We start from the raw sequence: 18,582 nt of genomic DNA, 5'->3' as shown, positions 1-18,582 counted from the left end.
ATGGATCAAGCCCAATCGCCTTCTCAATCCGGCCTGCAGACGGTCCGGGAATCAGCGTATTTTTACATGAGTAGAATGTGTGCTTTTATTTAAAATGCATCTCTGGGTTATTTGTGGGGCACAGGAATTCGTTCATTCCCCCCCCCCAAAAAAATAGTCCGCCCCCCCACAAGGTCTGAGGGACAGTGGATCGCCCCCCTGCTGAAAAAGTTTGCTGACCCCTGGTCTTAAGTATAAGACTGTGGCTAACAGAGGCGTCATCTCACCCTTAGGACTGTGGGTGCCTGCCACTGTAACATAGACGTGTGACCTCACATGCATGTGCCTGTATATCGTGCGTGTGACGTCATATGTGCGCAATGCCGTGTCACATTTTTGGATGCCCACAGCAACTGGGGGGGGGGGTTAGACCAAACAGAATGGTGCTGCTGGTGTGTGTGTGTGTGTGTGTGTGTGTGTTACCATTTTCATCCGAAAAATAGCACGGAAGGAAAGCACCAGAAAATCATGTTCTCCCTCCCCATTGCTATGGTCAGATCCACAGCTGTATTTTAATAATCATTATCATCACCACCAATAAATCAGGAGACCCAATCCTGCCGCTACCATATAAAGAACACTTTGGCCCTTAGGCAAGCCATTATTGTCTCAGGCTCATCTCCACACAGGGTTGTTGTGAGAGATCCCGGAATAATTTATGTAAGCGCTTTGACCACTTTTAAAACCTTATAAAAATGCTAATCATTGTTATCGTTGCCGCAGTTAACAGCAGACTTTATTACACTGCAAGTAGAGGGAAGGAAGCAATCAAGAGAGGTTAACGTAATTTCCATTAATTTCCCTGCTGTCACCCATGGTGAAACGTTTTAACACACCTGGTGGTTGCCATCCCTCCCAGAGTGATAGAGGATAAAGTCAGCAGAAGGGTTTAGGTCTCTCTCTTCACTGACGGCTTCTCATTTTTCTGCTGAACCAGAATTGCTGGAAGAACTAATGTGAGGGGGGAACCAAGGTACAGAACGTTGTGTAGGGACCCCTGTCCAGTCCCCTATTTCAGCTGCCTGCCTACCCCACAAAGCTCACAATTGCTCACCCTCAGACACACAAGAACAGGACCCTCCCTACATAGCTTGTAGCTGTGAGGTTCACAGAAAGAGAAGGTGCCTTGTGTCCCCAAACCTGTGGCATAGTGGAGAGGGAAAGCAACTGCCAGACTTCTTTCCAGCACAGGAGCTATTTATTTTATTTCATAAAATTTATATGCCACTTGATAGTTAAAAACAAACAAAACTCTTGCTGTGATTTCATCTGCCAGAGTGCCAGGGGTCCTGCCTTGCTGCAGCAAGTGAATGAGGTGATAACAAGACTTTCAGGGTTTACCATTGTTTGTGGTATATTAGCATAGAGTCAGATAATGAGGCCAGTTTACTGTCCTTAGGCCATCAGCTGACCCTAATGAATAGGGTATTATGCAATACAGTATACTGATGCTATCTGGTATGTATGTGCATATGTCCATGTGTAAAATGGATCAACATAGCTGTCTGCATTTTTTGGACTCTCCCTGGAGGGTGTGGTTGTGGGGTCTGTCACAATGAGCTCCTGCACCTCAACGTTGAACAATACACGGCTGCCAAAATCCCCTCTGTCCATAGTCCTGTCTAAACATTCTTAATGATTAGAATGGGTTTGGACCCTGCAGGTTCCTTTGGTGTGTGAGTTTTCAGAACCTGTAGCAGCCGAGTCTCGGGAAAGACTCGCCAAAGTCACAGCCCCTGGAAATGCCGCTTACCTTGTTGTGAGTAGTATTGTTGGCAGTGGGGTCATGGATCAGTTGACATCACCTGTGGTAGGGTTTTACTTCAGAAGAACCAGCCTCACAGTTTCATTTCATTAGGAAACAACAGCTCTGTGCCAGGTCAGGCGGTTTTGTTCACCTAGCCCAGTATTCTCCAACCAGACTGGCAACAGCTCTTCAAGGGTCTTGGGCAGAGGTTTCCCCACCACCCTCCACCTGATCCTTGAACTGAAGAGAGAGGGGACCTGGGGCCTTCATTATGCAATGTCCTGATGGTCGGATCTCCACAAGGTCTGGGTCAAGATAGCCCTTTAAATTGGGCTTCTGAAGATGCCTGTGGGCAAAACAGGGGAAAGTCACTGGATTTCATTGGGATGTCAAGTGATTGACAGGTAGGTGGAGCTGCCTATTCTGGTCACATTCAGTTCCCCACCCCTGCTTTAAATATCAGGCCAAACTAATTGCAGTCTGGAAAATTGGGGCACTTAACTCACAAGGAGGAAAGTGGAAAAGGCCTTGTCATCTCTTTCCTCTTGGTCCTAGATTGCTTCCTCTGTTTGTTAATCCTGTGTCCAAATCTGTTATTTCCAATCTCCCTGCCCTCGCTCCCTTCCATGCTCCTTTTTTTCCACTTTATTCTGGCACTCCCTCCCTTCCCTTATCAGTGCTTGGGCTTTGGGGCAATGGTCTCCTCCTTCAGCAATTCTACCAAGTTCCAGGAGGCAGATTGCTCTCTCCCAGTTTCTGAGTGTCTTGGGATCTCCCCACTCCATTTCTTCCCTTCCTTTGGTCAGAAGAAAGCAAAGAGAAAAGATCTACCCATAATGAGAACTAGATGCGCCACTCTCTGTTTCTTTTTTGAGATGAGGCACAATCAGTTCCCTCTGCTTCCTTGTCCAAGATGAGCCACCTCACATCTTAGGAAACCCCCCAAGCAGGGCCCAGATGTTGCTCCACCCTCTGAATCTGTGGATGGAGCTGTGATGACTCACCTTCTCTGTGCCTTCCATTAGCATTTCTTGACAGGTTATAAATAACACAGATCTTGCTGTTCCTCCTAATCGCCTTGTGCCAATGTTGGCCAGCTAGCAGGGGTTAACTTTAGCGATGCACACGAGTTACAATCTGAACTGACACACTTGTCCTGGGAGTTATTTGCACCAGCCTGTTTTTCTCATTTCTGTATATGGTGGAAAGGGGGATTGCCTTTCCCTGTGCAGTGAGAAACTTTGGGAGGAGGTGTTCAAAACTTTTTTTCTTTCCCTCCCTCCAGAACCTCACCCACCACTTCCAAGCTCTTGGGCAAACATCCCACTCACCTGCCTGGTTGTTCCATTTGAACAGGAAGTGCCTTTCCTTCCCAGCTGTGTCTCTCATTCCCCTTCCTATTGTGATTCTTTTTGAGGAGGCTGGACCTCCTTGCTGTGCCTTGATTCCCTCACCTTTGTGCTCTGAAAACCTAATGTGACAGGCTGCTATTAAAATGAGCACACAGTATGGTGTGAACAGGGGGGGCTGCCAGTCTAAAGTTTTGCAGGTGGGCAGTTTTAGCTTCAGTTGTGAAAGGGTTGGATAGTGTGTGTGCGCGCACATATATGTGTTTCCATTTGCAACATTTCTCCCCCTCTTCTTCCCACAACAATCAGAAGTAGTTGGGGGCAGGAGGGATGCTGTTACGGCCAACGCACTGCCACTGGGCCGCTTAAATAAATAAGGTTTTGTCTCCCCCCCGTATATATAGAGTGGTGCAGAGGGCAGGGATCAAGAGAGGAAGGCCTCTCCGTCCTTTTCTCTCTCTTTTTTTTATAGCTCAGCCAGCTACTTCCCCCGCCTTTTCAATTATTCTGCCAAGATAAATGTCTGTCCAAAGCTGTAATCTCTGATATGCAGCTTTATAAACTAACTGCATATGTCAGGGTTTTGCTGGCCTCTTATTAAGCTGTAGGGAAAAGGGTGTCCAGAGCAGGAAAAGCATTGCCTTGCCATCTGCCCTTCCACACTTTCCTAGAGTTGTGCTTGCTTTTGTGTCTTATTATTATTCATTTCATTTCATTTCATTTCTGTACGTATGTAGACACCCCGTCGATTGCAAGAGCCACAAGTTAGAATTCCAGCTCTGCCTTGCAAGTGACATTTGGGAGGCTGTGAGCAGGACCTGAAGTGCCCAACTCAGGGAAGCTGTGCTGAAATAGGACTCTCAGTGGTTCCTGCGCACTGAACAATGTGGAAGGGGATGCTCCCTTGTCTCTATAGTTTCAGAGATGTGATTGGAGCTGGGGAGGGGAAACCTTCTTCCTCCAGAGCATGGGTAGGCAAACTAAGGCCCGGGGGCTGGATCCAGCCCAATCACCTTCTCAGTCCGGCCCGCGGACGGTCCAGGAATCAGCGTGTATTTACATGAGTAGAATGTGTCCTTTTATTTAAAATGCATCTCTGGGTTATTTGTAGGGTATAGGAATTAGTTCATTTTTTTTCCTTTCAAAATATAGTCCAGCCCCGCACAAAGTCTGAGGAACAGTGGACCGGCCCCCTGCTGAAAAAGTTTGCTGACCCCTGCTTCAGAGTGTGCAGAGGAGTGAATGCCACATATCATAATGTTTTGTTGTCTTTAGAAGTCTCAGCAGCCTATTCTCAGCTAGAAAGGCAGTAGCAGGCAATGTTGTTATTGTCTTTGCTAATCACCATTGTATGCTGAATGAAGTACTTGGGGAGTTTGAAATGTGATGGCATTGAGCTAGGGCATCTCTCTCTCTCTCTCTCTCTCTCTCTCTCTCTCTCTCTCTCGGGTGTGTCCCTCTTCTTTTAGCAAGGGGAATACTTAACCAGAAAACACTACAATGAACATTTAAGAACATGAGAAGGACTGGGTCAAACCAAGGAGCTACCTAGCACAGTATCCTATTTCCAACAGTGGCCAAGCAGATGCCTATAGGAAGCCCCTAAGCAGCTTGCTATTATGCAGATAAAGAACTATTGCCACAGTTTTGGGCATGGTGCACCACTTACCTAGACCTATTGGACTGGATTAATAAGAATTGGTACCCTGGATATTTGCATAGTGACTGACCTGTGCTCTGACTCCATAGTGCCGTGTGTGTGTGTGTGTGTGTGTGAGAGAGAGAGAGAGAGAGAGAGGGGGAGACAAGGTGAGGGAAACCAGCACTGTACTTGCTACTATAGATGTCAAAATGTTTGAAACGTAGACAGTAACTGAAGTTAGGGATACACAATCTGCATGCATGTAGGTTCAAACCAATGCTCTACCTGGCTCTGTGTTCTGCCTTTGGTGGCTAGATAGACAGAATTAATAGAATCATAGAGTTGAAAGGGGTCACAAGGGTCATACAAGGGTCATCTAGTCCAACCTCCTGCAGTGCAGGAATCTTTCACCCAACATGGGGTTTGAACCCGCAACCCTGGGATCCAGAGTCTCATGCTCTGAGCTAGTGAGATACCACAAGAGTGTTCACAAGCAGGTCATGACAACAACACAGTTCTTGGACAAGCTGTGGCCCTTCCCCATTCCTCGATAGTTCTCCCAATCGAGTTGTCTCAGATTACTGTCTGTGAACAAGAAGGCGGCCACAACTACCATTGCTCAAGGAATCTGTATATGTCATATGTTGATGTATTCCTTTTAAGAGCCATTGATGCTAGAAGGCATCGCCACAACCTGTGGCAATGAATTCCACAGGCTAATTATGTCAAGAAATACTTCAGTTGGGTTGCCAGCGCTGGTTGCAGCCAAGAGCCTCCCTCCAGGCTTAGTTTTCTTTATCCTAGAGGGATTGTAAAATTTCTGTCAGCGCCGCTTTAAAATAATTAGATGAGTGCTAACTTCTTGTCATCATCATTATTCATGTCAGTTTTGTATTTGACACAGGCTTGGACGATTAGTCTCTGAAGTGAAATAGACATGAAATTAACCTGCATTTCAATATAGGGAAGCAACACTGACACAGTTCTTCAAATCCCAAGGTTTAATATCTTGTGAAAAAATACCTTGTGAAAAAATAATATTGGGAGCCTCCCTGATACTTTTCTGTTTCTGAATTACTGTGTGGCCTTTTTAATTTTTGCTGCTGAAACCTTGTAAGGTTTGGTGAAAACCTGTCTCCATGAATCTGACATGCGCACATGCAAAGATCTCATCACAATCCCTTTGCTCGTGGGTTTTGGGGATTTTTTGGGCTAGCACAAAATGAATGCTCAAGGTTCTGTTTACTGCCACTGCTCCCAGGACAGGAACAAGGCTGTGTACCCATTGCCATTTACTTTGTCTCCAGTGCAGTCCCAATTCTGGTACCTAAAGCTGAGAACACATGACATTAGCCACAATCCATATGCATCCTGTAATTTCCTGAGAAACACTTGTGTTTGGTTAGCTTTCCTTGAAACCAGCTTCCCTCTCTTTTGAAGATGGGAGGCCGCAGTTAATCTGAGGTGTGTACGTTTGAGACATTCATTGAGCATGTGCAGATGAAAGGGCATGCTCAGATGATAGCTTCGTTGAATAGGAGTTTTTTTGGGGGGGTTGCAGGTGTGGAGAAACAAATCATGCAATGCCCTTTGGATGAAGACCCCCCCGCCTCTTCTCTGGTGTGTACAGCAACGTAAAAACATGACTTGAAAATACCTTGCTGCTGTTTTAGGCCCTTAATGTGTACATAGCCTAATCCTGAGCCAGATAAACCTTGAGACCCTTGGCACCCACTCCTTTTCAGCATGGGTGCAAGCTGAGAGAGGGTGAGAATTGGATGCCTTCTCCCAGAACAGCAGAGTCAAGGCTGCTGTCTCCACATGGTGTTCGCGTATCCATAAATAAACCCCAGAGGTAGCACTTAACACATCTCCTCTCCCTGCTTTCTTTCCCTCAGCAATGCCTTTGGTACTTGGCTTCTCATTCCTAACCACCCCCACCCCCAAATTCTTTTTCCCTTCTCTGACAAAATAACTTCTGCAGAGGTGAGTCAACCTTGCTTGGCACTCAAATATGCCCTAGTGCTGAGTGCTAATTAAAAGGTGTGATAGGAGCCTTGTAATCACTCCGAATAAAACACAATGATTTGCACCAGGGAGGAAAGTATCAGTAACCCAGATTTTTTTTTTCTTAAGCCTGTCAGGAAGGTTTTCATGTTGTAAATTTTCTTTTAAAAATATTTTAAAAATAATAATAATGATAATTCAGCACTCTGAGCTCCTTGAAGCACCATCTCTCTTTAAGCACGTTAACCACTCCCTTTTCAAACCTTGTTTCATACTGGGGTTTCATACAGAGCGAGATGCAGTATTAGTAAGGAAAACGTTTTGCCAGGGGTTAAACTGTAGTCTGGCCATGTGGTCTACTGAGCAATTGCCTGCAGTGCTGATGTGCTAAGGATTTAATTCAGGAACTGCTTTGTCTGTAGGCACACTCAAAACCCTTGCACTGCAACCCTGCATGCACTTGTGGATCCCGAAATTGAAATTGCCTGCACACAAACACTCTCAAGAGTGAACTAAGGAGGCTGTGAAACCCAGTAAGGCATAACCACCTCAGTATTGAGAGTGAAGTCTGTTTGTGGAAGCAGAACTTCCTCATGCACAGCTGGTGCAGATGTGAAAGCACACCAGTATGGTGATGCTCATCCAGATTCGAGTCAGCTGGCTGTATGCATCCCCACCCAGAAGTGGTGGAGCAACAGCTAGAGTCCTATTGGGTCCTGGGTCTTTTGGAGAAAGTTGGCTTTCCACTGTGGTTGCTACTTTTGTTATTTTAGACCAAGGTGGTCCAACACATGGCCTGAGGCCTTGATGTCTTTTTTGGCAGATCTCAGCAGCATTACACACACACACACACACACACACACACACACCCCACAGCCCTCATGTTGCCTTCCCAAAGCCAGGTAAGTGAGGCAATTTGGGAAAGAGGTTGTGTTGGCTCCGACAGAGTCCCTAAGTCCTCCAATCTCCTTCCCAAAGCCCAGTTAGCACTTTCTCAGCTCTAAGACCCCGCCAGAGCTTCACACCTCCTTCCCAAACCCCAGCACCTCTCTTATCCAGCTTTGGGAAGGCAGCATGAGGGCTGCAAGGGATGTCAATTTTCATCTTTGTGGCCTCCCCCCTCCCCGGCACACGACAGTACAATGTGCATGCAGCCTGTGGGTCCCATGTCAAAGTACCCTTGCGACCCACTTGGTATGAAAGTTAGACTGCTCTGTTCTAAACTGCTATGGGTGCGTGGTACAGTGGTACCTTGGGTTACATACACTTCAGGTTACAGACGCTTCAGGTTACAGACTCCGCTAACCCAGAAATAGTACCTTGGGTTAAGAACTTTGTTTCAGGATGAGAACAGAAATTCTGCAGTGGCAACAGGAGGCCCCATTAGCTAAAGTGGTACCTCGGGTTAAGAACAGTTTCAGGTTAAGAACGGACCTCCAGAATGAATTAAGTTCTTAACCTGAGGTACCACTGTATATACAGTTGCAGTATCATTTAAAGAGGGACGGCTACTATCAATGGCTATTAGCCACAACGGCTCTGTTCTGCCTACCCTGTCAGAGGCAGTGCACGTCTGAATACCATTTGCTAGCATTTGCTGGGAATTGCATGTGGGTAGAGTGCTGTTTTGCTCGTGTCCAGGTTGCAAGCTTCCTAAAGGAGTCTGTCTGCCTGCTGTGAGACCAGGATGTTGGACTAGATGGGCCATTGGCCTGATCTGTCAGAGGTCTTCTTATGGGAGCCTTCTTCCCTGTAGCAATTTCCAGAGGGACAGCCAGACACATTACTCCATTGCAGCAGGAAGTCCTGTGGCACCTTTAAGGCTAACCTTTATTATGATGTGGAATATAGTGCACTTCACAGATGCATCAGGTACCCTTCTTGGTTCTGATGAAGTGGGCTCAGCCCCATGAAAGCTCATGCAATCTATCTTGGATTGGGTACCTTTGCATCATCTGAGAGTAGCCACAGTTCAGTTTTCTGACTTCCACGAGCAAAGGGGTTGAAAAGGATCTCCCTCGCAGCCCTCTGGAACACTCACTGGCCAAAGTAAGTTCAGAGTAGGAACCCACTCCCTGTGGCCGTAACCAGGATTTGTTTTAGGGGGGCAGAACTGAGTTATCTGCAATGCAGTTGGTCAGTTAGTTAAGTATTTTTATTTATTTACTTGATGGGGGGGCAGCTGCTCCCTGCCCCCCTGGCTACACCCATGCCACTCCCTTGGGACAGCTGCCAAATCACAGCTTTCACTTCTTTAAGCAGATAGGCGGTGGTTGGTGGTGAGGCGGGAGAGAAACATTTGGCTGAGAAGCTGCTGGCTGTTGCGGCAAAGGGAGAGGTGATGTCGGATTCCCACTCTCCTTGGATTTGGCCAACCAGAGCCAGAGAAGTGTGCTAGGCATGGCTAGTGAATAAGTCCAGACACATTTCCCTGTAAACTCCTTGCACATGCCAAAGTGAATAGAATAATCACCTGCGCTTGATCTCTGCTCTTTGATCTCTCTCGCAGGCTGTGCCTGCCCTAATGGCTTTCATCCCTGATAAAAGATCGTCCTTTGCAGTCTAATCAGTCTAAAGGTGTCTGTGCTACATGGCTTGCAGGAGCAGTTCAGCACCTCTGGATAGTGCTGTGAACTATTTGCTTAGGCTGAAGAATATTGCTTTTTCCCATGTGAACATACCCAACCACAGGCCCGGCCCTGCTTTTCCAGGCTGCTTCCGTAAGAGACCTATTGCATTGATAAAACATTTTGCTCCTTGGAATTTTAGCCAGAGCTGTTACTCCTGGGTTTATGGGACATAAGGCAGACTCCCAGACTTTCATCTTTGGTCCCCCATAGAAAAAAATAGTGATGGTTGGAGACATATCCCTGTAGAAAGCTACAGAGGTCTGGGTTATCTGATGCCCGTATGCTCCTCCACTGCAGCTTCAGTTGAATGGAGAGTTGTGGGAAGCAAGTTTATTGTTATATATATTTCATGTCCGTTGAAAAGTGCACAAACCCAAACGGTGCTGAAGGAAAATAAGTTCAGTTTTTTGCATCAGCATATTCTCCCACCCCTTCACTCTGAGATCTGTTTGCAGATCTGTGTAGTGAGTTGCTGTGGATCATGGGTGGCACCAGCAGGTCCCCACAAACAAGGAGCTCCCCCCTCTCCCCCCCCACTACAGCTGAACTCCAGTCATTAACATATACAGTGATTTTTTTCTCTTTCAGACATCCTCACATGTAGAACACAATGTTCCTAGAAATATATGTTGCCCCCCTCCCGAGTTCTTTTTTCCAGTGCCTCCATTGCTGTGGATATGCCCTAAAAATGTCTGTTTCCCCCCTTCTGTTCTCTGCCATGACTCTCTCCAGAAGCACCCATTCCCTCCTGCTTGCTGTCTGTTGACTGACAAGTGATGGCCCCAAGGCGCTATCATTTGTGCTGCTGGCTGCCTAGTGCTGCCCTGCCTATGTTGCTAGAAAGGCCCTTTGCCTTGTTCCAACAAATGCATGATCTCCGCCTGGCAGGACAGAGGTGTAATGCAGCCGTTTATTATTCCGGGCAGGTTCGTCTGCAGCACTGCATCAGCCATCATTTTTCATCTGCTGCTCACTACCCCCTCCTCCTCCTCCTCCTCCTCCTCCACACCCCTTGGTTGTGCGCTCATTCTCCTCGACACCCCCTCCTTGCTTCCCCTTCTCTCGTTTCTCACTTGGTTAAACTCAGAAATTGTAAGGAGAAGAGTGTGCAATGTGAGTGGGTGAACATGCTAGTTAGGGAGAGGCTTTGACTGCACTCTTGAGTATGCTGAGCAAGGCTGGATGGGACTTAGGAGAAGAAATGAGGAGGCTTTGGGTGAGCAGATGGAGAGGAGGGTGATTTTTTTTAGCGTGTGTGACTTTTTCAGATTTCACCTTCCCAATCTTAACATGCTTGGAGCGTGAACCTTGCAGAGCCTGTCTTTCGTGAGGCTCCCTTCTTGCAATTTTTCCTCCTTTGAAATGAATCCACGATGTACCTGCAAAGAGCCCTAAAGCAACCATTCAGACTAGCTGGGCTTTAAAAGCTTTGCTTTCCCTTCCCTTTTGCCTGTTGCAGCCTCTCTCAGTTTCAGTCCTGCTCTCCTTTGTCTTTTTATCAGTAGACTAAGAGGCCTGCCGTAGTGCTTGGAGGTAAATGCCTTTACTTCTACAACATGTTGCAGATGCAACCACAATGGAAGCTGCTTCCACATCAATTGTCTGTCTGGCACATTGGGGTTTGTGTGAACAGAATGTATCCAGGGGAAAAGTGCCTCAGCTGCATGATATAGAACTGGAAGTGGGGGACCTTTTTCAGCCTGAGAGCCACATTCCTTTGTGGGGAATTCTGCAAGGGCCACATGCAAGTAGCGAATCAAACAACAGGTGTGGGCAGGGCAGAACAACAGGTGTGCTCCTTTGTGCCATCAGAGGTGTAGGTACCTGGGCTTTTTTTCAACCAGAACTCACCGGAGCTCAGTTCCGGCACCTCTCACATGGGTGCCATTGCCATTATAAGAGAACAAGGGAGGCGTTCATCGTGAGTTCTGGCACCTCTTCTAGAAAAAATAGCACTGGTAGGTACACACACAGGCTCCCCAATCTCTCATCCATCCTGGCAAGCAAGAGGCATTAATGACAGTTCAAGGACACATTTCTATCAGGCAAAAGCCCTCAAGGAGAACACAGAGGAGGGCCAGTGAGGCATGGCTTCATGGCTTGAGGAGAATTCCAGGGACCAGATAGGGAGGCCTGGGAGACTTCATTTGGCCTTCAGGCCTGATGCTTCCCTGTTGTAGAATGGCGTTGCCTTAGGAGCACTTGTAGCTGCCTTAGCCCGACCTTTCACCTTACCTGCCAGCTGAACTATTTTTGGGGTTTATTTAGGGCGACAGGGGGTTGTCAAGCTGGAGATACTATGATTTGAATCTTGACCCTTCTTCATGCTTGTGATGCTTCTTGCTCCGTAACTCAGGCATGGGACCTTTTGTTTCCTTGCTGAGAACACAGTAGGGTTTTATATTGAGCATTGGCTTTCAAAATTGAGGCTTTTCTCTGAGCTAAGAGGAGCCTTTGGGGACCTTCAAAGTTAAGACTGGAGTGATGGCCCTTGACTCCTTGTATCCAGAATCCAGAAACTCTGCATTAATTACTCTGGCTTTTATGGAATAATTAAGCCGCAAACCCTTAGGATCAGGGGAGTTCTGCTGATTTATCAGGTTCCATGTTAACAGCATCATGCTATCTTTCCTCTAATGAGCTTATAGTCTAAGGCACTGGCTCTCGAGTGCTTGGTGCCCTTTTAGAGACTGAAATAAGATAAAATGTAAGTGCCATTCTGGGAGGCTTTCTTTTAACTGAAATATTATATCTGAAAGTGGGGCCATTTGATCCTCTTTAAAAAACCAAACAAGTCCTAAATGGTGAGGGCTCAAGCCAAATCTGTGAAATTGCCATTATTTTTCCAGGGATGGTAATGTCACAAATTCTGTTCCTGCTATATTGCGACATCCTAGGCAGCAGACTTGGTATGTCTGGCAGTGGGGCTGGGGGCTGCTTGGGGCTGAGATAGTCCAAAATATCTGGAGGGCGCCAGGTTGGGGAAGCCTGCAATATGGTGAGATGTGGCTGGGAACATCCTTCTGGAATTCTCCATTTTCAGTTTCTGTCTCTTAGCATGCTTGACTTTGGACATCTGTGTAGAGGTCGTAAAGCGTATCCCTGACAGAGAACAGGAGCAGGGAACCTATCCTTCCTCCGTAAAGAGAGTTTTGTTTTTATCTCCCTTCTCTCAACCTGTGGCAAGGAATCCCTGGAGCTCTAGCTCTGAGAAGGAAAGGAATCTTGCTGTTTGGAATGGGAAGATAATGATAGGTGCCCTGCAGGCTCCTCGAGGGGTAATTAGGGACTCTGCCATCACAATATTAATTAGTTGCTTTTTTCTTATCCTCTAAACTCTTTCCAGAATATGTTATTTGCTATTAAAGAATAAAAAATTAGCAAAAAATAATAATCGCCCACTGCCCCTCCCCAACATGCTATTAAACAGCAGGGGTTGGTTTAATTGGATCTTTCTTCTTAGCCTCCTTCCATGGGAAGCTTGAATGCCTTTATACATAGATGAGCAGTTGCTACCTGAATTTCTCAGTACCAGGTTTATAGGCAGTGAATCAGATGGACAAATAAACATGCATTGCTGCTCCAGGTTAAACAGGAACCTGTTTTTATCAAGGATCTGTTTGAGAGGTTTTCTATCTTTCCCAAGGTATCAGTCTACTGTGCTCCCCCCATACCTTAAAGAGATCTTCCCAAACATTGTTTTTTCCAAGATTGCCTTTTTGGTTCAGGGTGAGCTGCAAGTTGGGCATCCCTTTTCGGATATGTACTGAAATTGTTCCAACAGGCCCGGAGACGGAGCTTTGTCTGAGATGAATTGTGATGACACATGTCAAAATTACCTTTTCAGGCTGTCTAGAGAATTCTCAGCTGCTGCAACAGTTTTTCCTGTGCTTGAGGTTTTCTGGTGTCCTCTCTCACCATACAAACTTTCTTAATAAACATAGTTGCATCTTAGGGAGAGACAGGCACAATCTACTTGGCCACCTCACACTGCCTCAGCGTTGCCTGCTCTAGTCATGAGCCCTTGTCAACTGCAGGCAGCAGTTCAGCATGTGAAGCTTTCTTCATCACAGCATTCCCGTGATCTGGAATTGCAGCAGTTCAATTTCCACCTCTGAAACACCTCCTCGCCAGCTACTCCTGAAAGCACCTGTTAAAAGCATAGGGGCCCTGCCAGAGAAAAAGGCAGAAATCTCTTAGGGAGCTTCACTATCTTTCCAACACAGTGTTGTTGCTGTTTCTCCTCCCAGCTTCTCCAGCTTCATATCATGCCCCACTGACTTTTTATCTGTGGGTACCAGAACCACATTGCCTCCTAACCAGTATTTCTCCTCATCACTCAGAACCCTTTTTGATCTCTGCCTCTCTTAAGTTGCAGCTGAGACCTAATAATAATAATAATAATAATAATAATAATAATAATAATATGCCACCCATCTTACTAGGTTGCCCCAGCCACTCTGAACAACTTGCAACAAACTATAAAACCACAGTAAGGAAAGCTAAAACTGCTTACCTGTGTAACATGCTACACAGTCAGCTTTGCGTTTAAATTGGAGCATAAGCTACTATATGCTCAACGCAAGGGATCAATGGTCCTGCTGGCTGCTGCACTAGCATAATAGTTATTTATCTGTAACATTTCCCTCCCCCTGCCTCCAAGTTGCTCAGGGAGGCATGCATGGGTCTATCTCCCCACCCCCACCCCACCTGCCACACACACACACACACACTCACCAATTTTATCTCTGCATGGCAAACCTGTGAGGCAGTTTGAGTTGATTGCCCAAGGTCACCCTGTGATTTTCATGGCTACCTGGAGATTTGAACTCTGAGCTCTCCAGTCTTAGCTCAGCACTAGCCACTAGAGCACACTGGGTCAGAGAATTAAAGGGGTTGGCTTGCTACACACAATATTTATAACAAGCGTTTGGAATGCTGCTAGTGGGAAAAGCTACACAGGGAATGGAATTGGGAGCAAAGAAATGGCAACTGGCAAAAGGCTTGTGTTGCCATGAGAAAGGAAACATTGTTGGGTGTAAATAATTGTACATTTTTTAAATAAATAAAAAGTAAGCAAAGTACAACGATCACCTCTGTTTTAAATTTCTTTCTTCCAAAGGAAATGTTAGGGCTCAGGGGTGAACCAAACCCAATAACAAATGAATGCCTTTCTGCTTTGCAAATAGCAGCCACCAGCTAGAGGAAACAATCCAGACTGGAACTGTGGCACCTTTTCACCATGCCATTTGCCAGTTAAAGTTTTCCCCTCAAAGCTGCTATTTGCCCTGTGGAAAAAAGCATACATGTGTACACACATTTTCCCCTAATGGTGCGAGTGGCAGCTGGGGGGGGGGGGTTGCATTGGGAAAACAGCATGGGGAAAGGGTTGAGCCTTCTTTGCCAGCACCAGGATCCTGAACTGGATCACCTTCCTGCCGCCACCACCACCGCCACCCCTAGTTGCTGTTGCAAAAATTCAGAGAGCAGATCTTCATTCATTCAGTTTCATCACTCCTAGTTTGGCCCTTGGGTGCACATAGGTGCAATGTATAATTAGTGTCACAGGTTGGTGGGGTCTTGGGCTGAGAGTACTATAGTCACAACTTTACTTGGCAGCCTAGAAAAATTCTTTGGGGCTGAATAGCACAGCAAAATCCCCTCATATATTTCGGCTGAGGAATTCACTCTTATTGAAGCTGGAGATTCTCAGCGAAGGATGCAACTTACCCTGTTATCAAGGCTGAGGAGGATGTGACTAGGGAGCGTAACAGTTTGTCCTTTGAACACTTCCATATCCCCGCCTCGGTTCCTGCAATGTCCATCTGTTACAGTTTTCCTTTTTCTATCCTTATGCAACTGGCGATTTCCTTTAAGGCAGATTGTCATTTGCCAAGACTGGGTGCTCCGGTATGTGGTGGAAGCTGCTTATTAGCTCATGCGATGTCCCTGATGTCTAGTTCAGAATCAGAAACTGTAAAGCTCTGGCTCTTGCAAGATAACAGTACACGTTCCTTAACTCAGATGGCTGTAGAGGTTGTTATTTTTGGTCTTAATGTTTTGAATGAAGTTAATGACTTCTTATGTTGCTTGTTTCTTCAGGGAAAGGTCTGTTCTGTAGTAGATTATGCATACCCAGGAGATTTACAAACCTGAGCTAAGAAAACCAGATTCCTTTCCCAACCTCAGTTTGAACAGTTTGAACAGAGAGATGGTCAAAGTGAGTTGGGGGACCAGTGAGACGTAGGGTTGTATCCAATGCTTGTTCTTCTCAGAATAGACCCACTGAAGTTTATGAGCATGCCTCACTTAGGCTCATTAATTTCAATGGTTCTACTTTGGGTAGAACTAGCATTGGATACAACCAATAGGGAAGGGTTGTAACTCATTAGTAGATCATTTGCCAGCATTTTCAGATAGGGCTGAGAAAAACCTATGTCTGAAACCCTGGAGAGCCATTGCCAGCCACTATACTGTAGCTGGTACTGAATTAGATGGGTCAGTTTGGTCTCACTTGGTATAAGACAGCCTCCTACATAACCCATAAAGTGTAAAGGGTTGCCACTCCCAGCCTGAGTGTCTGTTGCCACATTGAACATCAAGACTCTGGTGTTGCATGGTCCTTGTTGCCCGTGGTTCAGATGTGAATCTGTGCAAGGCAAATTGATCACTAAGTTCATGGTAAGCATTCAGAGTGGAAGAGAAGCCCATTACATGCAGTGGGAAACCAGAACACACACACACACACACACACACACACCATGGCAATTTAGCTAAAAGTCAGACTTAGCTAGAGTGCAAAATGCAGTGCCAGGGCAAAGTCCTTATTTAAACAATTTCACGGAAAGCTGCTTCTCCATTAGGAGAAAATCAGTAAGTTGGGTCAGAAAGTGCATCTACTTTCTCTGGCCCAAATTGTGTGTGACAGCAGCAGACCCGTTTTTTAAAAACTTGGGTATGCCAGAATCCCTTATCAAGTAAGATTTTAGTGCAAAAGGGGCACGCAGGTGCAATGGGCTAAATCCTGTCCTCCCACCCACTGCAGCCTCCGTCTGGATGTCACATTTCCTTCAGCTGAAGCTCCCAGCTCCAGAATCAAGTTATCCCCTTTTGCTCTAAAACCTGGACCCTCAACCCACTTTATATGCAGCTGAGGTAAACCCCAGTTTTAAAGAAATGGATCTACTACATTCCATTGAAGCCTTTTCAGGGGTGGTGTTCACAAGCTCCCCCAGTGTACAAGGGGGAAGCAAGACTGCATTGTGTAGCCCTGCCCCGACTAGCCCTGCCCTCTGACTGCCGCATGTACTGTGCAGGGTTGGAGCCTTGATTGGAGCATGTGAGCACTGTTCTGAAAAGGACTTTTCTCTTACAACATCTGGAAAGCTGGATTTCAAACAGAGGTGTTTTCTCCCTGTTGCTGCTTCCTAACATCCAGCAATTTGAGTTGTATTTCTAAAGTGAAAGAAAGGCTTAGGGCTGGGTCCTTGTTTCTGTGAAAGGAGGGAAGATGTCCAATAGGCATTCACGGTTAAGAAATGTCTTTGATGGATGATGTTGGCTTACAGCAGACATTTTGTTGATTTTGTACAGTGTGTATGGCGAGGACACGAGCTAGTTAGGCCTGAGAGGCCAAACCCAGTGACCTTAAAGAGTTTTCCATTAAGATATAGCTCTGGGTCCAGAAAATAGAGCCCCAAAGGAATTGCAGAATTAACAGAACAGCAAATTTCCCTTCCACTCCTGTCCATCATTTAGTATTGTGTCATTCATTAAAATGCAGTTCTGCTGCCTAGCATCTGTATATCAATATCTGTAGGCACAGAGTAGGAAAGGTCATCTACTGATAGAAAACCTCTCTACTCTTGTAGCATATTATTGGGGGTCAAAACAGATCTATTACCCCTGCCCAAACACACAAAATCTGATGGGAGTCTGGATGCACACTTCCATGTCAAGTCGAAGAATATTGCTGGCAGCTATAGATTGGCCTCGTCCCTGCACATCAAAGCAAGATCAGAGAGCTAATCATAGTCCCTAAGAAGGACCTCTAAGGCCATCAAGCCCAACCCCATGCTCTTTGCAAGATCTGCAATGCGGGATGAAGATGCAGCACCCCGACAAACGTCCAGCCAACCTCTGCTTAAATGCATCCAGTGAAGGAGAGCCCACTGCTTCCTGCAACAGGGAGCTGGTCATACTGTTGAGAAGTTTCTCAAAATCTGCTTCCCTGCGGAGGGGGGCATTTCCTCCACTCCGCCAACATAGGAGCTGTAAATTCCTCCCTGCAAGAGTGGAACAGGGGTGAAGGGAGGCTGAGCCCTTGGTTTTTCCCTTCATAGTGGCTGGGGGCGGGGCGAGGGTGGGGAGAGACTACTTTCCAAAGCAGTTTTTATTATATTTATTTAAAGCATCTTAACCTCACCCTTTAGCTGAAAAGGCCACCAGAGTGGCTTATAAAAGACATGACGCACTAGGAAAAAGGGATGGGGAGGAAGGAGAGGGAAAAGCAGCCTCAGGCACCAGTCCTTAAAGTTTGGTTCTTCTGCTCAACAGCATTGCTGAGAAGCCACAAGGGCTGAAGCCCTTGTGCTTTTGTGTCCTTAGGTGGTGGTTCTTTATGGCATATGCATTTTTGCCCTGTTAAGGTTGGGAATTTCCCTGGAGGATCCGCTTGCAGCCTTTTAATGTAAAAAGCCAGTAAAGTCAGTTAGAAACTCCCTTCCTTTGTATCACTTCCCTGCCATTTTGTAACCTTTTCTTGTCTTCTTTGTATTTTCCTCTCGGAGGCCAAGAATTTACAAATCCGTTTGAATTGAGCACATCATCTTATGGGGCTTCAACAAACAAACAAAAAAGGCTAGCCTTGGTACATCTGATTTCCAAAAGGGTTTTTGTTTTTTTGCAGTACATTGTTATTTACAATTGTGTATTATTATTATCATTATTATTATTATCATCAGCAGCAGCCTTTAGCACTCTTGTGAATGGAAAGGCAGCAAAAACATCATTAAATGCATTCAGAGCTGCTCTGAAGAGCAGCAAAATATCTGGGACAATCTTTAAACTTGGCTGCATCCCTTGCAATTTCATTTCCAGAATGGATACTTCCCATTGCCTCTGCTGCACCCATGTGTATATAAACTGTCCTCTTGGGTCTCTTATTAA

The 18,582-nt window shown here is 46.1% G+C and overlaps 1 protein-coding gene across 8 annotated transcripts in view; it reads left to right on the top strand.

Annotated features, from left to right (window-relative positions):
* The window catches only part of ATP2B4 (ATPase plasma membrane Ca2+ transporting 4), a 166,926-nt gene that overhangs the window by 59,893 nt on the left and 88,451 nt on the right, over window positions 1-18,582 (top strand). The window lies entirely within an intron of this gene.

Source organism: Podarcis pityusensis (genome assembly GCF_964106645.2).
Source record: "Podarcis pityusensis genome assembly, chromosome: 6".
Classification (NCBI taxonomy): domain Eukaryota; kingdom Metazoa; phylum Chordata; class Lepidosauria; order Squamata; family Lacertidae; genus Podarcis; species Podarcis pityusensis.
Note: the sequence above shows the minus strand (reverse complement) of the source record. Positions and strands in the feature narration are given on the sequence as shown.